Source organism: Malaclemys terrapin, chromosome 6, assembly GCF_027887155.1.
Source record: "Malaclemys terrapin pileata isolate rMalTer1 chromosome 6, rMalTer1.hap1, whole genome shotgun sequence".
Lineage (NCBI taxonomy): Eukaryota > Metazoa > Chordata > Testudines > Emydidae > Malaclemys > Malaclemys terrapin.
The window spans coordinates 19,058,772-19,083,093 of NC_071510.1; the positions used below are offsets into that span (position 1 = coordinate 19,058,772).

General features: G+C 40.6%; 1 protein-coding gene across 2 annotated transcripts in view; it reads left to right on the top strand.

The window, feature by feature from the left end:
• Nucleotides 1–24,322, top strand: part of LINGO2 (leucine rich repeat and Ig domain containing 2) — a 740,845-nt gene that overhangs the window by 190,469 nt on the left and 526,054 nt on the right. The window lies entirely within an intron of this gene.

Consider the following 24,322-nt stretch of genomic DNA (forward strand, 5'->3'; position numbering starts at 1 on the left):
CATTATACAAAACCTAAACAAGACTCTGTGCCCTGGAGCCTAAAATTTAAGCACCCAATCTTGCTAATTGGAGTTCTGCCATTCACTTAACTTCAAACGCAGCAGGATTAGACCTTAAAAATGTGAGCACTTGGATATCAACAAGGTGGATAACCAGGTATTTAGAAAATCCATTTTCAGAGTGGCACAGATACTTTTTCACTTGTGAAATTTGTTGAGCCTCCAGTGAAGAGTAATTTCAAATGGGATTTGCATGAAGAAATGAATTCTGTGAAGATTTCCAGCTTTCAGTCTGCTGTAGTCCTTAAAAATTGCAGGCACACTCGTGTCTTAGTGCATGGTTGCTGTAGTAACCCAAAGTTCAGAGGTTCTAAAACACTCCAATATTAGTTTGTGTCTCAAGAATGATGTCACACAGGATTACCAATGCAGTACAGTCACAAAGTTCCCAGTATCCTGTTTTGATCTCTTTACAAACTCAGAACAGCATAACAATTTATTTTGAAATAAACCTGCATGAAAAATAGTTAACTACTTTTAAATGACAGCCATTAACAGCTACTGTGCTTGTACCACTTCTGACAGCATAAGTAGATGCAATTTCTCTGTGGAACTGACTTGATCAAGCCATGGTAGGTATTTTATTGGTAGGCCACCATTACTACAGTATCTCAGCACCTCACAAACATTAATATATTTATCCTCACTACATACCTGTGAGGTGGGGCAATGATAATATCCCCCATTTTACAGATGGGGGAAATGAGGCACAGAGAGGCTAGTGGCTTGCCAAGGTCACAGAGCAGGGGATTGAACACATCTCTAGGGTTCAAGGCTAACGCTCTTACCACTGGACCATTGTTTCTCTCTCTCTGGATTTTGACACTGTTTGCATGGAGCTCAGCTCAGGTCTATGGAGATATCCTGTGTAGTAGTATATGGGAGGTATGGGTGAGCAGATGAAGACCATGCAAGGAGTAAAAGGGGGATAATGCTAGACTTCACTGTGCTTGCCTAGAGCTTCCTTGGTTGCCTGTGCAGAACAACTTTTAGATGGGTGGTTTAAGCTGATATGTGAGGCATTTTTATGCTGGCCTTTCTCCTCCCTTTTAAGTTAAAGCCCTCCCAGCAAGCTGTCTGGGCATAAGCATGGGACGATACCCTGATGATGCATGTGAAAGCATGTAAGGGCCTAAACTAATGGCAGTAATGAGTCTCCCCTTTCCAGACATACACATTACAAATGCCCTATATGTACACCTCTACCTCAATATAACACTGTCCTCGGGAGCCAAAAAATCTTACCGCATTATAGGTGAAACCGCGTTATATCGAACTTGCTTTGATCCACCGGAGTGCGCAGCCCCCTACCCCCCCCCCGAGCACTGCTTTACCGCGTTATATCCGAATTCATGTTATATCGGGTCGCGTTATATTGAGGTAGTGGTGTATAAGGGAACATGCCACCCACTCCTCCCTATTGCACACTCTGTTGATATCTCCATTGACATCCACTAACTTTCCCCCCTTGAGTTGTTATCCCATACATCAAATGTCTTTGAAATAGATAGGTGTTGAATTCCCCGCCCCCCCTCCCCCCATTTTATAGAGCATGCAAGTGTACAGGGAGCCATTATAAATAATGAGAAAAAAATGTGTGACCCATAAACCCATCAGTGCAAGAATATCCTGATCCTGGTTCACCAAAAAATGCTTTGTAATGTATCAAAGGAAAGCCAGTATGAATATCATCATAAAATGTATGAACTACTAACTATTATTTGAGGAGGGGTGTGTGTGTGTGTGTGTGTGTATGTATGTATATGTGTGTGTGTGTGTGTGTGTGTGTGTATATATATATATATATATATATTCCTACAGTTTTTGTATCAAGGTGTTAATCCCCAGGAGAGGTGAAAAACTGGTTTCCTGCCAGACTAGAGATGTCTCTCCATCTGTCTGTTGAAGTGAAAACAGAGTATAGTCTCTTTCAGAATCACCAATCTGAGCTAAATGCAGATGAAGGATTTTGAGCTTTAATAAAAATAGAAGCACAGCTGGGGGGAAAGAACTTTATCTGGGGATGCACTTCAAAGGTTTGCTGAACTATAACTTGTGGATAAGGAAAACACCCTGTTACTCATGTACCTAGGAAGTAAACCGGCCACATGCTGCAGGTTTACATTTATGGAAACAGGATCTCAGCCAGACTTGGTTGAAAACGCTGCTGAAGACATTTGGGTGAGATAAACTCACTGAGACTGGAGGTTAACCTGTTTAGTTAAATTTAGTCTCTAGGAAGCATATCATAATTTTGTTTTATATGTAACCTGTAGTTTCCATTATCTTTGCTCACTAGCTCTTGAATCTTGAGCCTTTGATAATAAGCTTAATGTTGTTTTCACTATAAATCAGCACTGTGGTAATATTCACAGAGCTGATCCTGAGCTGAATCATTCAAACTGGGGTGTACAGTGTTTCCTTGGGGACAGCAGACCTGGTGTTTGTTGTGAGTGTTCAGTGGATATGTGCTGGACACTACAGGCGAACGTTTCCAAGGGTCTCGGGGACTGGAGTACACCTATTGTTAACCTGCAAAGCAAGGTAAGGGTTGGTACAGCTCATAGGAGATTGTTTTGGTAGCTAACAGACTGGAAATAAGAGTCAGTCTCTCTCTCTCTCTCTCTCTCTCTCTCAGGGTTTGTCTGCACTTACCGGGGGATTGACACACGGTGATCAATGCGTCGGTGGTCGATTTAGCGGGTCTTCACTAGACCTGCTAAATCGACCACAAATTGCTTTCCCGTCAACTCCTATATTCAACTAGATAGAGAAGAGTAAGGGGAGTTGATGGGAGAGCATATCCCATCAACATCCCATAGCGTGGACCCTGCAGTAAGTAGATCTAAGCTATGTCAATTTGTTACGCTATTTATGTAACCCAAATTGCATAGCTTAGATCAACTTTTCCCTTTAGTGTAGACAAGGCCTCAGTGGAAGCAAGGGGAGGGGTAACAGGGTGAATCACAGTGTTGGGTACCTTGTCACAATGCATTATCCAAAACACAAGCCTGAGTTGTTAAACTGATGAAAGAAAATGAAAATTTTCACATCTGTACAGTTCATGTTGTTTGTCTTCATTATGCTAGAGGTCTGGGACATTCAAATCCCATGTGTCCTGCTGCTTATTTCCTGCCCTGCAGAGTGAATTCCATTGGCTGACAAAGAGTTCTTGTGACACACTCCTTTTCCCATAGAGTGCATGGAATTTGAGGGCTCCATACTTCCTGTGTCTTCTTATCCGACTCAAACCCTGGAGTGAAGAGTAGTCTGTCCAGGATAGGCTTGAGGCATTTTGGTGGGAGATTTTGAGGGAAGCTTGAACTGCTGCTCTCCTCCCCATACCAATGCAATAGATAAATGGGGAACTTCAGTTTCCAAAGTTTGGGCACTTAGGAAAAAATTCTAATTTTCTTTAAATATGCATTATTCCATCAGGGATGGAAGGCCTGAATGATATGCTAGTCATAGCTTGATTCTGCAATTCTTTATCTTGTGAATGTAAAAGTGTGTCTTACTGAAAAGTACAATTTCCACCAGCTTGTACTAACAGGTTGTTAATTCCTTATTCATACAGTTTTTATATTTTATAACAATAACTACTGAATGCTAGCTACATAATATTTCTGCCACTTCAGCATTTATAATATGACATCTTCCAGTGAACTAAAAAACAAAATAGAGGTGAGCGTTACATGTGCATGTAAAGTGTGGAACAGTAGAACTTTACTTACTGTTGCAGTTAATGTACCTGTAAATCAAAATGGTTCCTTAAGGCAACCTTGAGGGCCCTAATTATAGTCTTTGATACTTGAGTGTTTTTTCTACTTTTTAAGCTAGGGCTGTTCCTTGTAGAAGAGATTGTAGTCTCACTTTCTGTGAAATCTTTGAAATCTGTGCCTCACTTTCAGACATTGCATCTTAGTCGGATCTTTAATCAGGAATCAATCTATTCTCACTTAAAGTACCAGACAAACTGTGATGTGGTACACTTTTGAACTGGGGGGCCAAGGCAAACCTCAGCAGAAGTTGGAGGAAATTTGATAGGTTCCTTACTGAGAGGTCTGATCTAGCCTCGATGAATGCCTGTGGACCCTTTTTTTCCTATTGTAAAAAAAAAGATAAACTGCACATGTTACAAACAACATAGAGTATCAAGGTCTTTTTAAAAATATATACAAATAAAAAATTATTTCTCTTTATTAAACTTTGCAAGGAAATTAATCCAGGACCTGGCAAATTCTTTTATATAACCAAACTGCTTTTGGAACAGTTGAAATATAGAAAAACTTTTCTCTTAAGCCCATACACACTGTGTGTGTGCGTGGTGCGTGTTGGGGTTTTTTTTTGTTTTGTTTTGTTTTTCCTTGTTTTCCAATGACTCTGTCTAGAAAAGGCTTTTTTAAAGAAACATAACCATCACATCTTAGGCTCAGACTAGATAAACCATATTTCATCTTGGAAGTTTTGCAGAGCAATATTCCCAACCAACATAAGAAGGTTATAATTAAACTTCTTGCAGAAACTTGGGTTTAGTTAAGTTGTGCAATTGTGCCCTTCTTCTGCAAGTAATCCTACTGAAATTAACATGACTGCTCTTGAAGTAAAGTACTTACCTAATGACAGTAAGGGTGGCAGAATGTAGCTGTAAAGAGATAAATTAGAATGGGACACCTGTATGGTTAATCACAAACATTGGTTTTTAAATGCTTATAATAAGCAGCTGTGCATGAAAGGTCACGAGAGGTCATGCTAGGAAGGGTTTTTTGATGTAGAACAAAAGGCTAAGTCAGGAGTTCTATATTTAGTGCATTTTACATATTCTATGGTGTGAATGGATGAGCAGGTTTTTGTTTTTTTTGACAGTTACTTCATTTGGTGGATGAGAAAATATGTATTCATGTAGAATAATAGTCAAGAGATCTTGAAATACATTGTGCTTATTAACAGAGGAATATGGCAGTACACATGCATGTTATGGAGACTCCACAGATATGTTGATGCAATATGCAAGCAGATGGGTTATAACTAGATGGACCTGAATCAAAACCCTCGAGCCCTTCACTGCTTGGGCTTCTCTCTTGAGGTATCTAAGAGGTTGTGATTTTCCTGGTCATGCATATGTTGGCATTCTTTCCTGGCTTAAAAACACCCATTCCTGAAAGTTATTCTGTGACCGCCACTCCCATTTGGCACTTCAGAACATCTGGCCCACGGAGCATTACCGACTAAAGATAGTAACTAATGGAGGTTTGGTTTAGCTCAAGTGATAGGTGTGACACTGCACCCCGTATTCTTCATAGTTGCATGGTTCTAATATGATTATGACATAATTATGATGCAATTTGTACGAGATGAGTCATGTGAGGTGTCATTGGAAAAGCTATGATTTGCTGAATATGACCATCCCATTTGTGTGCATGTATCATTTTTGTATCTGAAGTTATTAATATTAATTATCTGTCTGTATTTCAAATGGGCTTACTCTGAGTAACACCCACAGCTAGCCTTTCAGGCACAACTATGAAGAAACTAGACAGTGTTGATGGCCCATCAGCAAAGACAATGGGCTATGGAAGAGTTTAGTCTTCCTGTAAACTTTTCAGCCAGTCTGTAATGGCTGCTGACTCAGCAAGGACATGTGACCAGACCACATGATACCAAACTCCATTTTGTATACCTGTATTTTTCCATAAACTGGGCTAGGAACTGTTTTTGGAACAAAGGGTTCCCACTATATGTTAAAGCTATAAAAGGTGGGGTGTGACATCATCTTGTGGCCCCACTCCTCACAAAAGAGAATTCCTGGAAACACCTGAGGAACAAAGATTGAATTGGGGGAAGTGCTGGTCCTAGGCCACAAGATTTCTAGCTTGCGTAAGGAAGCTTGGTGGACTGCTTGTATCATCACTCAGGGTGAGAGATTGGATATCAATTAGTAATTTATCTAGTATGTTAAGCTTAGTTTGTGTTTTGTTTATTAACTAGGTAATCTGCTTGATCTGTTTGCTATCACTTATAATCACTTAAATCTATCTTTTGTAGTTAATAAACTTGTTTTTTTGCTTTATCACTTTGCCTTTGAGTGAAGTGTCTGGGAAAAAATCTCAGCTTGGTTAACACAGGCTTGTTGCATATTCCTCTCTACATCAAGGGTGAATGCTGGTGAGAGTGCAGGACTGGGACGTTGTGTCACAGCAACACAGCGTGAGAGGAAACCCAGCATTCACACAGGCAGGAACACACCCAACTGCAGTACAGCTCTGGGTTCTTAGGCTGGGGAGCTGAGCGTTATTTTGCTGTAGCCTCTATATTGTTGGTTCATGCAGTGGCTAGCCAGAACCTGCATGCAACTTCCAAGAAGTGTGAATGAATTCAGACTTTATTTTTCTAGATCATAAGAAAAGATGGAGCAAAAGCTCATGGGAGGAGGGGGAGGTTTGGGGCACAAAAGAGTGTGGATGACCAAAATGTGTAAGGGCTTCAGAATCTGGCCCAGAGTCATGTCTCGTCCCCTCTTCCCTGCCGTCCAGCAACAGATTTTTTGTCTTGCTAGACAAGTCCAGATGGTTTGTCATGGGTTGTAAAATGTGACTGTGATTGACATTTAAGTCAGGTACCTGGAGTGGTGACTGAGTGTCCTGGCATATACTCTTGAGAGGATTTTAAATGTGCTTGGGGAGAAGGAGTTGAGACAAAGAATGTCTTGCAGGAGCTGGACAACCTCTTGTGAGGGAAACTGTTTTGAACACTGCTGTTTTCAGGAGATCTGAGAGAGATAAATGTTGTTGCTTTTAGAATCATATGGTTGGAAGGGGCCACAAGAGTCATCTAGTCTAACCCCCTGCCAAGATGCAGGGTTTGTTGTGTCTAAACCATCCAAGACAGATGACTGTCCAGACTCCTTTTGAAAACTCCCAGTGTAGGAGTTTCCATGACCTCCTTAGGCAGTTTGTTCCATTGTCATACTATTTTTACAGTTAGGATATTTTCCCTCAGATTTAATCTAAATCTTCTATAATGTAGTTTGAACCCATTGCCTCTTGTCTGGTCCTCTGTGGCAAGAGAGAACATCTTTTCTCCATCGTTTTTATGACAGCCTTTAAAGTATTTGAGGACTGCTATCATGTACCCCTCTTAATCTCCTTTTTTTCCAAATTAAACATACCCATCTCCTTCACCCTTTGTTCATCTGGTTTGCATTCCATCCCTTTGATCATCTTTGTTGCTTGCCTCTGGATCCTTTCCAGTTTCTCTACATCCTTTCTATACATTGGTGATCAAAATTGGATGCAAGGCTTAACCAGTGTTGAGTAGAGCAGTACTATCACCTCCCATGACTTGCATGCTATGCTTCTGTTAATGCAACCTAAAATTGCATTTGCTTTTTTTGCTACAGCATCTCATTGTTCACTCATATTGAGGTTGTGATCCACCACAACTCCCAGATTTTTTTTCTGCAGTGCTGCTGCCGAGCCAGTTATCCCCCATTCTGTATTTGTGCACTTGGTTTTTCTTCCCCAAGTATAGCACCTTATACTCATTGTTTTTGTTGAATTTCATTATGTAATCTCTAGCCCAGTTTCCAATTTATCAAGATCATTTTTAATTTAGCTCTATCCTCCAAAGTGTTTGCAAGCCCCCTTAGTTTTGTGTCATCTGCAAATTTGATCAGTATGCTCTCTATTCCTACATCCAGGTCTTTAATAAAGATGTTTTGCTATTTAATATCCATCCCTCCTCAAAGCAGTAACAGGAACTAAACATCCCATGAATAGCTATAGACCAGGAAAGAAAACATTGAACATTTCTCCACTCAGTTTCTCCTAACAGTCACATAACCACCTCATGTCATAAAAGCCAGAGTTTGTGAAAGAACTCTGCTCACATTTAGACACCTGAATGAAATTTAAATAGCTAAATGAGAGCTTTTCAATGTTGAGCTTTCTTGAGAGTCTGACCCCGAATGCCTGCTATCTTTTGTGAAACCTTGATCCTACAATTATCTGGTTCCCGACTATAGAAAGTCAGTGCAAGTTAGTGACCTTGGCTTTTCTTCTCTCATGGTATACTGCACTGCTAGCAGCAGTCTCAGTTTGGAGCTGAATACTTTGGTATAAAAATCACCTGAAGCTTGTAAAAAGTTAAAATTATCCATTACATCATCACTGCTTTTCAATGTAAATTAGCTGTCAACTATGTGTGTGTCTCGCAATTACGTGGATATGTTTCAGATTTTGTGTGAGCAAGGACTGTTATCAGATAACTGAAGATGACTGAAATCCATAAATAAGCAAACATATGTTTACCAAAAATTAATAAATGTAGCATGAATGGCTTTGATTCACTCCCGTTTCTTTCTAAGATGCCTGTAATGGAACAGATTAGTAGAAACAAATCTCTTTCAAGACTCATTGGGTAAGACCCAAAGGGATGCTATTAATGAATAACATTCATTACTCAAATTATGATCTTGCAAAGGTAGAAATCTAGCACAGTATAATACAAACTTTCCATTCTGATGCTAGTAAGCAGGCTAGAGGTTTCAAACACAAAACTCATAATTAGCCCTCTGTGGGGGGCAGGGAGGGGCTTTAAATAAAAAAAAAAAGACCCACATCTTTCCTATCCTTTCAAGACACTGGGTTTTGACAGTAAAGCAACCTATATTTCGCATTCCAAAGCATCACCGTATTTGAATGTGCATTCAAAGTCACTTGATGTGATGCTATTCTAGGGAGCTATAGGCTGACCCCCATATACATATATATAACAGCTGCACAATGATTAACATGGCAGGCCATGACAATTGTTTCATTTCTCAGGAATGAAACAAAACTATAATTTCAGATGTAGCAGTTTGGGAATATGATTAGCAGTCCTATTATCAATCGTCCATAATAAATGGTATTATGTTGTGTAATATGACTTCTGTAAAATGTGAGCTGTTTGAGGGTAGATAAGCTTAAAAGATAGTGTTTATAACCAAGAAACATATGTTGAGTAGGGTTGCCAACTTTTTAATCACACAGAACCGAAAACCCTTGCCCCACCCCCTGCCTTGCCCCTTCTCCAAGGCCCCGCCCCCAATCACTCCATTCCCTCCTCCCTCCATCACCCACTCTCCCCCCACCCTCACTCACTCATTTTCACTGGGCTGGGGCAGGGGGTTGGGGAGCGGGAGGAGATGAGGGCTCCGGCTGGGGGTGCGGGCTCTAGGGTGGGGCCAGAAATGAGGGATTTGGGGTGCAGGAGGATGCTCTGGGCTGGGGGGTGGAGTCGAGGGGTTCGGAGTGTGGGAGGTGGCTTTGGGCTTAGGCAGGGGCTTGGGGTACGGGAGGAGGTACAGGCTGTGGGTGCAAGCTCCAGGGTGGGGCCAGAAATGAGGGGATCAGAGTGTGGGAGGGGGCTCTGGGCTGCACAGGGGTTTGGGGAGTGGGAAGGGGTGAAGGGTGCGGGCTCGGGGCGGTGCTTATATTGGGGGGGGTGCTCCCAGGAAGTGGCAACATGTCCCTCTGCTCCTAGGTGGAGGCGTGGTCAGGAGGCTTTGCCCACAACCGCCATCCCTGCAGCTCCCATTGGCTGCAGTTCCCGGCCAATGGGAGATGTGGAGCCGGGGCAGCGTTCAGAGCCTCCCTGGCTGCACCTCAGCCTAGGAGCCGAAGGATACGTCGCTGCTTCTAGGAAGCCTTGCAGAGCCAGGTACAGAGCCTGCCAGCCCTGCCAACCAGACACCTGGCAATCCTAATTTTGAGGCTTCTCTTAAACAAAAACTCTTCTCAACATACATGCATATGTTTTATATGGTCTCAGTTTAACAATATTATGAGATTGTGATTTTATATATATCTATATAACCATACAGAATACTCAGAAGACAATGTAAACAAACAGATTTCTTAGAAATGCAAATGGCTTGCATGTAAAGAACTGAGAGGCATGTGTGAGTAACTAAATACCTTCATCTAAACATTAAAGGCGTAGGATATAACTGGTTAAGCAAAATTGTATGACCAGAGAGGCAGACTTTCACTACTCCATGTCTGCTCGGTCCTTTGAAATATGGTGTGGTGTTGGACAGGTTTTTTTTTTCATTTTCCAAGAATCTGAAATTCCAGTTGAATTAGATAATATTATTTGCCTACCATCCTTAGACTGTGTATCCCAATAGATATAGTACCAGCTCTCTTTTCCTGCCCTAGGCAAATATTGAAATGTATGTTTCACCTAATACTAGAATTGGCTGGACTGAGATGGTCCCAAAATTTCAAATTTCTGATATTTCACTGAGCCCTGAGAGTGGTAAAGATTCAAATCCAGATTCTGCATCCAAAGCAAACTGTCAGAGAGATGGTTTTCATGAACACCGCTTCCAACCACCAAACGTCTCCATGGGTCTGTTGCTCAGACAGCTTCCTCTTCTTGTTAGGGCCTTTATATAGTCCATGTACCCAGTGAGAGTTCTGACTGCCCATCCAGCCAGGGGCATTGGCTGTGGCTTCTGTAGTCTATAAGCATCAGCACTAAGACTGTTGGTCTTGTAGCCTTTTATTTTATTTTAAAGTGAATTTTATAATGTGGTATTACACTACTATGGGTTCAGATCTGGCAGCTATAGTTTCAAGCTTAACAGAGTGAAAGTCACCTCTGCTACTTGCTTCAAATTTAGAGTCTCTAGGAACACATAAGGACCAAGGGTAGTGACCACTCATACATTCACAAGTACAAGGTCTAGTCTGTTTTACAAGTTTTATTAAAATTACAAGTAGTTGTGATTACCCAAGCATATAGAAATTCTATGCAGACCTATGCACAAGTTACAAATATAGTTATACTCACATCCTTAACAATAGTGTTCGGGTCTGATGAGCCTCTGATGACTTGATCATCAGTAGAGGGATAGTTCCTGCTGGAGTCTCCCATAGGAAGCTCAATTTTCCCATTCCTGGCATCCCCTATTTATAATGTGATTCTGTCTATACCTACATTCTGCACATGTCCATTAAATGTCCACCTTCTTTTTTCTTATTGGTCTGTGTTCCCTGGAAGCTTAAGGGACCCCAGTTTTCTATAGGCTGTGTAATTTCTCATTCAAAATGGGAAATGACTGCCTAGAAAGGAGTACTGTGGAAAGGGATCTGGGGGTCATAGTGGACCACAAACTAAATATGAGTCAACGGTGTATCACTGTTGCAAAAAAAGTGAACATCATTCTGGAATGTATTAGCAGGAGTGTTGTAAGCAAGACACAAGAAGTAATTCTGCTTTACTCCATGCTGATTAGGTTTCAACTGGATTATTGTGTCCAGTTCTGGGCACCACATTTCAGGAAGGATTTGGACAAATTGGCGAGAATCCAGAGAAGAGCAACAAAAATGATTAAAGGTCTAGAAAACATGACCTGTGAGGGAAGATTGGAAAAATGGGTTTGTTTAGTCTGGAAAGGAGAAGACTGAGGGGGAACATAAACGTTTCCAAGTATGTAAAATATTGTTACAATGAGGAGGGAGAGAAATTGTTTTTCTTAACTCCTGAGGATAGGACAATGAGCTTAAATTGCAACGAGGGAGGTTTAGGATGGGCATTAGGAAAAACTTCCTAACTGTCAGGGTGGTTAAGCACTGGAATAAATTATCTGGGGAGGTTGTGGAATCTCCATCATCGGAGATTTTAAAGATCAGGTTAGATAAATACTTAGTCCTGCCATGAGTGCAGGGGACTGAACTAGATGACCTCTGAGGTCCCTTCCTGTCCTATGATTCTATGATTTATTCTCATTAACATTGACACATAACCTGTATCCTGTGGTTAACACACATGTCGGAGACAGATGCACCTTTACAGTATTTTTATGATCTAATGTTAATCTGGGTAATTTTTTGCAATCTTATCAGTTGGTACCTCTTTCTCCATAATCTTAGTGCATCGGGTTATTTTCCGGTAATTTATGTCATAATTTCTTGTCTCCAAGGCCTAAAATAGCTAAGCTAAAGTTCTCCAGGCCTTAATCTACAGCTTTTTGCGTTTCAGCTTGTCTTACTCATCTCTAATACTTGGTTCCTCTAAATTCTGATCCATCTTAAACTTTTATAATCCTACAAATGAACTCTATAATTAACATACAATAAATAATACACTCTTGCTTGCATATTTATACCTGCCTCTGGAAATTTCCACTACATGCATCTGACGAAGTGGGTATTCACCCACGAAAGCTCATGCTCCAATGCATCTGTTAGTCTATAAGGTGCCACAGGACTCTTTGCTGCTTTTACAGATCCAGACTAACACGGCTACCCCTCTGATATATGTAATATAATATATTGATTAATCATAACATCAGACAATAAATGGATAATAACTAAAAGTATTGGCTACAGTCTGGGCAATGGTTCAGTGCATTGCTGTGGAGTAGTGGCTAAGGATGTCGCCTAAGGATCTGGTGGGCCTGGCTTTAATAGGGGGGTCCTAACACTATTTCTGTCTTAATTCTTCTCTTCCCCCTCTTCACGCCATTTTGGATTGTTTGGACGTTGTGCACTCTGAATTTGTCCAGATATTCAGCCTTGACTTGGGAAAACCGAGGATTAAAATTTCAAGATACTAGATGTTTGTGGTATGTGTAAAACTATTGATTTGCACAGATGAATGCATGAATATGTTGCTAAGCATAAAACTGATGATGCGCAGGCATTTTTAACAAATGAACTTGAGAGTGGATGCAGAGCATTGTTTGCGCTATAGAAAATATTCAGAGATTCACTGAGAAGTAGAGGGTGAGTGGACTGCTAATTATAGTTGCACAAGTATGACTTGTCAAGAAAAAAATGGTGCACAGGCTGGTTCCATTCAATCTGGACTTCAGACAAATGCAAAAACATAGATTTAGAGGCAGATTGTGAACCTCCTCATATGATCTGTGCGAATAACTGATTTTTTGGTTCTATCATTTTTTCAGTTCATTTTTGAGATTTTAATTTTTTTAATAAATGGAAGCAAATTTTGAAACCAAGTAATCGAGAATACAAAAAGTGAAAACATTATCAAAATATAGAAACGAAACATTTCATATATTTTTTTCTGAATTTTCCTATCACAATAATTCAGCAAATTCGGCATGAATTTGTGAAATGTTTCAGTCAGCCTGAGTCTGCATTCTTCAGTGGAAAAACATTTTAGATGAAAAAAACTTCACCCTGCTGTACCCATGATTCCAAGGGTGAGAATTTATCCACATGTTATCTCCGTGGAAACATGGGGACACAATCTAGCCCTAAGAAAAGACCATTTGGAATCTCTTACAACAGGCTTCTCTCTGATTCTTAGGTCTTTGCCATCTGTAACATTAGACATGATCTAGCTAGATATTTAGTAAGGCTTTTGCTACAATCCCATATAACATTCTTATAAGCAAACTAAGGAAATATGATCTAGATGAAATTACTATTAATTGGTGCATAACTGGTTGAAAGACCATACTCAGAGTAGTTATCAATGGTTCGCCATCAGACTGTGAGTGTGTGCCTACTGGGGTCCTGCAGGGGTCAGTCCTGGGTCTGGTAGTATTCAATATTTTCTTTAATGACTTGGATAATGAAGTAAAGAGTATGCTTCTAGAATCTGCAGATGACACCAAGATAAGAGGAGTTACATACACTTTGGAGGACAGGATTAGAATTCAAAATGACCTTGACAAATTGGGGGATTGGTCTGAAATCAACAAGATGAAATTCAATAAAGATAAGTAGAAAGTTTTCCAGTTAGGAAGCAAAAATTAATTGCACAGCCACAAATGGGGAATAACTGGGTGGTAGTACTGCTGAAAAGGATCTTGGAGCTACAGTGGATCACAAATTGAATGAGAGTCAACAACGTGACGCTGCTGCAAAAAATCTAATATTTTGGAGTTGTATTAAGATTTAGTTGGGGTTGGACTAGATGACCTCCTGAGGTCTTTTCCAACCCTAATCTTCTATGATTCTGTGAACGGGAGTATCGTATGTAAAACCTGGGAGGTAATTGCCCCACACTACTTAGCACTAGTGAGGGCTCAGCTGGAGTACTGTATCCAATTCTGGACACCACACTTTAGAAAAGACGTGGACAAACTGGAGAGAATCCAGAGAAGATTTTAAAAATGATAAAATCTTTAGAAAACCTGACCTATGAGGTCAGGTTAAAAAAACTGGGCATGTTAAGTCTTGAGAAAAGAAGACCCAGACGGGACCTGATAACAGTCTTCAACTCCATTAAGGGCTGTTATAAAGGGGATGAGGATCAATTGTTCTCCATGTTCACTGAAGTTAAGACCAGAAGTATTAACTTCTTAATCTCCAGCAAGGAAGACTTGATGACCTCTCAAGGTCCCTTCCAGCCCTACATTTCTAACAGGCTTTTTGAAGAAAATGTTTGTGTAGAGATGCTAGCTTAAATATAACTTAAATGAACTACTCACAATGTTTATTTCACTTTTGAGATATAGCTGTAATAGCCATCTAAGAATTATTTTAACAAGGAGTGATAATATCCTATCATTTTTAAGAGTATTAAATTGCCCCATATAGATATCTGTCTCAACCTTTAAATGATAAATCATGCCAAGATATGAAACTCATTTCACTTCATAAAATGAAAAGATGATGTCGTTTAAAATGTCATTCTTGGATATATGAGCAGAATCCATAAAATCTATCATCCAAAATAAACCTGAGTTTAGGAATACACTAAAGTTGGACAAATTGAAAACTTTTTTTTGCTAAAGGTTTAAAGATTTAATTTTAGCTCATAAACCTCTATCTGAAGGTAGATGTGGCTTCTCTGATACCATGATGTGCTGATTTAGTAAATGTTTAATTTTTAGTTGTAAGCATTGTTTTGTTTGTTTTGGTTTGGTTTTGTTCAACATGCTGATTGTTTCATGTATAGGTTTACTCCTCCCATACAGTAGTTATGCACGACAAAACATGATGGCAAATGGGTTTTCATATTCTCTTGATTTCCATTAGCCATGTTCAAAGCTGCTAGCTAAGGGCCAGATTCATTCACACTGTACATTAATTTACTCCATAAGTAGTCCCACTTGAAACGGAGGGACTATTTGTGGAATACAGTGTGTGCAAGAGGGTATCAAAATCTGGTCCTTTGTGAATGTGCAACTAATTATCTGTGAAAGTCACAAGAAAATTGCATGCACAGTGTACAGGATATATGCCTTTGCTAATACACTCAAACACAGTCATACCAACATTCACATCTAAAACAAGATGTCCAGAACTCTCAGGAAAAATAAGTAAAAGCCCAAGAGATTTTGAAAAATCTAGTCTGTAATAGCAATTGAACAAACATGAAAATGTAGCAGACGTCAACAGTGGCATAGATTTGTCTAAACAACAAAAGTAGTAAACTTTGTGAGTTTATCTATGTTTTATTAAATAGGTGATTCGTGCCCTATTTTTCAATTGTCCTTTAAGTTATTTTACTGTCCTGAAATTGTCTGAGTATTTGAAAGAGAATTTCTTTGAAGGCAAGTTAGTCTCTCTACCCAGGGCTATTGCACCTTCCTTTGAAGCGTTGAGCACCAGCTGTATTACAGAAAGAATACTGTACTAGATGGACCACTAATCTGATTCTGTTTGGCAGATCCTATGATTAGGGTTGCCAACCCTCCAGGATTGGCCTGGAGCCTCCCGGAATGAGCGTCGATCTCCTGGTGACTGTTGAAAGCAATCTGGGAGATTTTAATAGGATATTTTAAGAAAATAACATTACATCATGTTGGGCAAAAAAATCTCCCGGAATAGCTTCAGTCAGAGTTAGCAACGCTACCTATGCTGGTGGTCTTTCCAAGGTATGTGTTGCTTAATTTAATTTGACAAAGGAACCATCTTCCAATGCAGCCTCATGATTTCCATTGTTGTACACTGGTTAAGTGTATACGACCATGTTTTCTTCCAATGGCTGATGCAGGTGAACGGTAAGAGCTGTATACTCAGGTAACGGACTTACTCTTTAAGCTCAAGGGGTGGGTCTTGTGCCGAAACTCCCTTGTTCTATTCCTGCTGACAACCCATGGTGTCTGTTAGATATATGGTCACAGATTCTTACATTCTACAAATCGGAGCCAATTCAGGTAAAATCACTCAGTAGAAAGGAGGAGGGGAGGAAATAACTCCAGTAGAAAAATCTGAGGCCTGATCTGGCTCTCATTGCACAGTGTCAAAACTCTTAGTGCTGTGAGGGCAGGATTGATATCTTAGTGGGTTGGTGGGGAGTATATGTATGTGTGACTCACCTTAAATTGCAAAAACAACAAGGAATCCAGTGGCACCTTAAAAACTAGCAGATTTATTTGAGGATAAGCTTTCGTGGGTAAAAAACCCACTTCTTCAGATGCATGTTTAAGTTGCAAGTTTGTTTTACAATTTTGTAGTCTTGCCCTGTATAATACCAGTTACATTCTCATTTCAAAAAGAAGATATTGGCAGCATTGTGATTTAAAACCTAACCCAATCCTCCCCCTTAATAAAAATGCAAATTCTTTAAATGAAGAATTCTGAAAAAAATTACCCTTGAAATCCACAAAATCTTGATAATTTCTGCATTGCTTGAATAAACTGTGGTTTCATAGCCATTTTTAATAGGCTTAATTAGGCTCAAAGAATGGGACAGTGAATCTTTAAATGTTGCAGTTAACTAGCAAATGGTATCATTTCCCCTTCACTCCCCTACATTTCCTTTAATTATCGCCTTTTGAATTAAAACTAGGAGTATTTTTTTTCCAAAGGTGCATCTGCAGGAAACAGGAAAAAATAGATAACTATAATACATCGTCAGTTCAAGAGATAATTAAATTTTAAAAGATATAATAAGACTGAATTTAATAAAAACCATTGCTTATTATAGAGCTGATTTAACCCTGAAGGCTTGTCTTCGCTACTGGGGAGATGGACACTTCTATGAAGACCCGCTAAATCGACAGTAGATCGCTCTCCGGTCGAAACCCGGTACTCCACCTCTCCGAGAAGAGTAAGGGAAGTCGACTGGAGAGAGTCTCACATCAATGCAGCACAGTGAAGATACCGGGATAAGTCTACCTAAGCTACATTGACTCCAGCTACGTTATTCACGTAGGTGGTGTAGCGTAACGTAGGTTGACTTACCCCGGTAGTGAAGACAAGCCCTAAGAGGAAGCAGAGACCTGTACAACTTGCTGGCAATTTCATTTTAAAAGCTAATTACAAATTTATTTGGCAAAATAAAATCCATCTCATTTCTCACGGTTCAGCTAGTAACTAAATAGTGTAACTATGGCAGAGTGGGTGTGGCCTTCTAGGTTGTCTGTACAAATAGCATCAGAATATATCCCTTTATTTGATATCTATTGGGTGAAATATTCTTCATCAACTCTATGCATTACTCATGAGATTTCAACTTTTTACACACCATGCATGGGTGAATATTGCACCCGAAGAGACCATAAAATTATGCTTGTTAAGTAAAATCTATAATTTAATATTCCCCTGTGGAGAAACGAGAGCATTTGCTTTAATATAATCAAAAAATGTTTTTGTTTTAACTTGAGCAACCCTGTTAGTTAGCCAAGTTAATTGTAAATAGTTTTGTTGACAGTAGTTAGCTAGTACTGTAGTTAGTAAGTTATGGTACCAGTGGGGACTTTGCCCCAGGCAGGGCATGCCCCTACCTCTGGGTTTTAAGCCCTGTGCTGACTGTTATGCCTGTTAGGGACCCCCATAGCAGCTGCCTGTCTGCTTGTGGGAAGTGCTATTGTTCAGTTCAAGACAGCTGAAAGTTATACATATTATGTGTCTCTTGTTTGTTTCTCTTTCTTATATTCTGCACATGCATATTGGACGGGGTGGGGGGCAGTTTAAACACCATAGGTTTTTAAATTTGGTCATAAGCCTACCCTGGCTAATTCAAGACTCTTTTACCTTGCAAACCTATATAAAAATTAAGCATGTGAACTTCTTTAAGAAAAATGATTAAATGACTTAATGACTCCTGAGCAGAGATTAGATCATTTTTGCAGCACACAAAGCAATACGAGATTTAGAGAATACGTAGAACCACCAAATCATAAACTGAATTATGTCCTGCTGCAAAAAGATTTCATCCTGGGCCCAACATGGACCCCTTCTGACCAGATTCTGCTCACCTTACTCATTTTTATGATCCTACTGGAGTTAATAGGACTAGTTTAATTGTGTGAGTAAGATGAGCAGGGTTTGGACTAAATTTTGGACTGAGCAAAGCCTTTAACTTCAATTTTTTTGACTCTTGCAATATTCTATTTGTTCAGTTATCACTTCAGGGAACTGTATTTGCTCTCTCCTACTCCTCCAACTGATTTAAATCCTCATCCCAAAAGGATCAAGGAGGAACACAGGTAGGGGTTCCAAGAATGAACTGGAAAGACAGAGAAGAGAGAATGTGCAAATGACTGCTTGAGAAGAGGATTAATAGCTTGTGTGTCTTAAATATGAGCATGCCAAGCAATCCACATATGGGACAGCCCTTTGCTTCTTGCAGTACTCCAGCAATCCGGTAGTGAAGGTAGCAGTTGTCAGAATAAAGTGGAACCCTTGGTTTCAGCAGCAGTAAAGTGTGGTTGGACACTTCATCCCTGTTGGGAACGTAAGTACAAGAAAAGATAATAGATAAGCAGACAAAAAAGGAACAGAATGCAAAGATAAAAACAAGGATAAGAGGAATCTGTTGTGCAGAATAATTTTTTTGGTCTCATTAAAATGGTCCCATGGTGTTCAGCATCCCTTTCAAACTGTAATGCTCAGTGCTAACCATTTCTTCCCATTTATAGGACTTAAAATATTCTGATGATAAAAAAAAAATCCATACATTGGATTTGGCTTAACATTTTTACTGGAATCGGTAATGAAACCTCTAACTAGAATTTCTAGCTGAATTTATTATTTACTTTAATTGAATCAGTAATAATAGCCCCTTAGTAACTATTTTTACATTACATTCTGTTGTATTATGTTGCGGTCAGGGACATGAAATACTGCCCAGAATTGTCTAAATTCTTCTAACGGGTTTTTTTTTGCACTCTAGTCTATCCTTGTTTCCGTTTTCTCCCTTCCCCAGGCAGCAGAGGGGAATTAATTACTGACTCAAGACAAACTATATATATAAACAGGCTACATTATCATGAAAGGCAAGTCATGTCAGATGAAAGTCCTAACTAGATAGATACCAATAAAAACATGAGACATTCAAAAGCAACATATTATAAAGATGCCAAAAATATAACACTGCTGAAGTTGCATGGTATTGTCTCCCCATCACAAGGAACTCAAGGAAATTGAACTTTCCAAAAGTTCTCAGTATTGGATTACCTCTGCTTTGTTTGAGGTTAATGGGAGCTTGGCCAATAGTGAACACCTTAGACAATCCCACTCAGAAATCCCTTTCAAATCAAATTTGAAATCAAGATTTCAGAGGGAGACAAATACTTACACTTCTGGGGAATGGTTTTATCATTAACGCATTCTTGTCTTCAGTGCTGTCCCATAAGGCTGTAACTCTAATCAGAGAGATCTCAATCTTCCCCATTAAGTCCACTAAAAGACATATCAGTATTTTCTCAAGTAACAAATAACCTCACCCTATTTCATTAATGAACAGCAAATGTGCATGCAATATTAAAATACAAACCTAACACCACTAACAAGGTGACATCTTAACTTTGCCATTCATCAACAAGCTTTTAATTTATTACTATTCTTCCTTCTTCCCTCCCGCTCCTCTTTTGTTCTTAAGGCCTGATCCTATGCCAGGCTCCTCTAGCATGGACCTTCTCACTAGTTTGAGTGGAATGCTCTTGAGAACCCTCCCCCCCCTCGCCCCATAAAACTAGGCAATCCAGTCATCCTCCCTCTTACTCCTGCACTGAAGGCCATATCTTGTCTCACAGAATTTAAATGGATGCTGTCAACTTATAAATCACACTTGCAAGAATATTTTCTTGTTCTTGTTACGAGTAACACTTACAATTATTGTAACTGGAAAAGATTAGAAGTGGGAAAACGTTCTTCATTTTTATATAGTGTATTCTGTTTTTAGTCAGTTTCATGTTCCTCTATATTGTTTTAGTCAGCTTCCCCAGTCTGGATCTTTCATGCAAGAGGGGAGAAAAGAACATTTTTAAAAAAACAAAGAAAATGCGACCACAGAAATTATCATGGGGGCTCAGGCTAGTATAAACTTATTTTATTAAGTTGACTTGATTTCTCTCTCTTTCTTTTCTCAGTGTCTAGAGATCACAAGAGGATTGCATTTGCCAGATAGTAGAGACAGACATAGGAAAGGGAGTTCATATCTGAATTAAGTTGAGAGTACACAGTTCTAGATGGAATCTTATTTATGGCAGTGTTTGGATTCGATAACTGATCTCAAGTTTATCATTTCATACTCAAATGGTGCACATCCTGTAAAATCAGCTAATCTCATGAGAACTGGAAAGTTGGTTTCCTTTTAGTTTTGGATCTAACTCGTAATGAAAATTCTCTACATCTGGATTTGGATCAAAAGAATCAAATCTGTCCCTTTTCTCCCTGAAATTCAGAGAGATTTAGATTCTAGCTTTCAATTTTGGACCACCTAAAGCAGATTGTCTTTATTTATGCATTCAAATTGGTGGAAATGTAAAATTAGACTAACAATCCCCAAATAATGTCTATTGTAAATTGGGGCAGAGACCAGGTCTTTTTATATGTTAAAATGGCCAGCACAGTGATTTCCAAGCTTGATAAAGGCCTCTGGATGCTCTATAATACAAACAAAAAGGAGGAGGAGGAATGGAATAAAATTGTATCTTGAAATCAAGCAATATAGTAAATACTTTACTAAAACAGAATAGGTAACAAAATATCTGGATAAATTATGAAAGAGAGAAATACAACACATAATCACACACTGAAGGAACACAGATATTTGAACATGCAGAGAAGAACATGTTCTTAATCAGTACTGCAGACAACAGAAGTCTTGCTTGTGACATTAGTTTTAAGGTCTTAGTTATCATAATGAATATTTCCCCCCTTGAACATTATTTAAATTGGCCATCTAATTCATCTTCTGATTTGTCCTAAATTTACTTGCAGTATTTAAAAATAAATACATTTAATATATAAATTAATAAATAAAAACAAATAAGTTTCTCATTATGTAACTAAAAAAGTTGCAAGAGCTATTATCAACACATGTTTTGCCACAAACGTGTGTGTGGGGGGGAGTAAACTGTGAATTGCAAGTGGTTTGATTTATATAACTACATAAAATATCTGAAGAAGCTTTCCCAGTCTGTTGCATAAATAACATGCCTTTTTCTTATAAATATAAATAACTGAATTTAACTGACAGACTTAAAGGACTCTTGCATGAGCTGTTTTGGTCTGTCATTTGCCATTGTACTTCGAAGCAAAAAGGTAATGTCTGTACGGATTTGTGATAAGTTGGTATGGCAGCTTTAGCACTCTAAAAAGTACATATTGTAATATATGCTTTCACAAATTCCCTAATTATGCATTTATACAAGAGACTCTATGGGTATGTCTACCCTACGAAATTAGGTCAAATTTATAGAAGCCAGTTTTATAGATATCGGTTTTATACAGTCGATTGTGTGTGTCCCCACATAAAATGCTCTAAGTGCATGAAGCCGGCGGACCGCGTCCACAGTACCGAGGCTAGCGTCGACTTCCGGAGCATTGCACTGTGGGTAGCTATCCCACAGTTCCCGCAGTCTCCGCCGCCCATTGGAATTCTGGGTTGAGATCCCAATGCCTGATGATGCAAAACAGTGTCACGGGGGTTATGGGTACATGCCGTCAGGCCCCTCCCCCTCTGTCAGAGCAACGGCAGACAATCGATTCGCACCTTTTTACCTGGGTTACCTGTGCAGATAATATACCATGGCAAGCATGGAGCCAGCTCAGCTCACTGTCACCATATGTCATCTGGGTGCCGGCAGACGTGGTACTGCATTGCTACACAGCAGCAGCTAATTGCCTTTTGGCAGTAGACGGTGCAGTATGACTGGTAGCCTTCATCGGCTATCTGGGTGCTGGCAGACCTGGGGCTGCATTGCTACACAGCAGCAGCCCCTTGCCTTTTGGCAGTAGATGGCGTATTACAACTGGTATCCGTCGTCGTCGTACTCCAGTTCAATCATAGGCACCTGGGCAGACATGTTTTGTCTCCTGGAGACTCAGTCCTGCCAGCAGTCCTATTGAACCGTCTTGACGATGATGGCTAGCAGTCATAGTACAGTATCTTCTGCCAAGCACCCAGAAGATGCTGAGGGCTATCAGTCATGCTGCACCGTCTGCTCCCAGCTTAAGATCTAAAAGATAGATGGACCAGATTTGTTCTATATTCATTTGCTTCCCCCTCCCTCCGTGAAATCAACAGCCTGCTAAACCCAGGGTTTTGAGTTCAATCTTTGGGGGGGCCATTCTGTGTGACAGTTGTTTGTGTTTCTCCCTGATGCACAGCCACCTTTGTTGATTTTAATTCCCTGTACCTGTACGCCATGTCGTCAGTCGCCCCTCCCTCTCCCCATCAGTTTTGCGCCTTTTTTCAGACCAGACGACATAGCACTGGAATCATGGAGCCCGCTCAGATCACCACGGCAATTATGAGCACTATGAACACCACGCGCATTGTCCTGGAGTATATGCAGAGCCAGGACATGCCAAAGCAAAACCACGACCAGCCAAGGAGGCGATTGCAGCGCGGCGACGAGAGTGATGAGGAAATTGACATGGACACAGCCCTCACACAAGGTACGGGCCCCAGCAATGTGCAAATCATGGTGTTCCTGGGGCAGGTTCATACCGTGGAATGCCAATTCTGGGCCCGGGAAACAAGCACAGACTGGTGGGACTGCATCGTGTTGCAGGTGTGGGACAATTCCCAGTGGCTGCGAAACTTTCGCATGCGTAAGGGCACTTTCATGGAACTTTGTGACTTGCTTTCCCCTGCCCTGAAGCGCCAGAATACCAGGATGAGAGCAGCCCTCACAGTTGAGAAGCAAGTGGTGATAGCCCTGTGGAAGCTTGCAACGCCAGACAGCTACCAGTCAGTCGGGAATCAATTTGGAGTGGGCAAATCTACTGTGGGGACTGCTGTGATCCAAGTTGCCAGGGCAATCAAAGACCTGCTGATATCAAGGGTAGTGACTTTGGGAAACGTGCAGGCCATAGTGGATGGCTTTGCTGCAATGGGATTTCCGAACTGTGGTGGGGCAATAGACGGAACCCATATCCCTATCTTGTCACCGGAGCACCAAGCCACCAAGTACACAAACCGCAAGGGGTACTTTACAGTGCTGCTGCAAGCCCTGGTGGATGACAAGGGACGTTTCAACAACATCAACGTGGGATGGCCGGGAAAGGTACATGATGCTTGCGTCTTCAGGCACTCTGGTCTGTTTCGAAAGCTGGAGGAAGGGACTTTCTTCCCGGACCAGAAAATAATGGTTGGGGATGTTGAAATGCCTATAGTTATCCTTGGGGACCCAGCCTACCCCTTAATGCCATGGCTCTTGAAGCCGTACACAGGCAGCCTGGACAGTAGTCAGGACCTGTTCAACTATAGGCTGAGCAAGTGCCGAATGGTGGTGGAATGTGCATTTGGACGTTTAAAAGCGCGCTGGCGCAGCTTACTGACTCGCTCAGACCTCAGTGAAAAGAATATCCCCGTTGTTATTGCTGCTTGCTGTGCGCTCCACAATATCTGTGAGAGTAAGGGGGAGACATTTATGGTGGAGTGGGAGGTTGAGGCAAATCGCCTGGCTGCTGATTACGCGCAGCCAGACACCAGGGCAGTTAGAAGAGTACAGCAGGGCGTGGTGCGCATCAGAGAAGCTTTGAAAACTAGTTTTGTGACTGGCCAGGCTACGCTGTGAAACTTCTGTTTGTTTCTTCTTGATGAACCCTCCGCCCCCCTCCCCCAGTTCACTCTACTTCCCTGTAAACCACCCACCCCACCCTCCCCTCCCCCCTTCGAGCACCACTTGCAGAGGCAATAAAGTCATTGTTACTTCACATTCATGCATTCTTTATTAATTCATCACACAACTAGGGGGATAACTGCCAAGATAGCCCGAGAGGGGTGGGGGAGGAGGGAAGGAAAAGGACACACTGCAGTTTAAAACTTTAACTCTTATTGAAGGCCAGCCTTCCGATGCTCAGGCAATCATCTGGGTTGGAGTGACTTT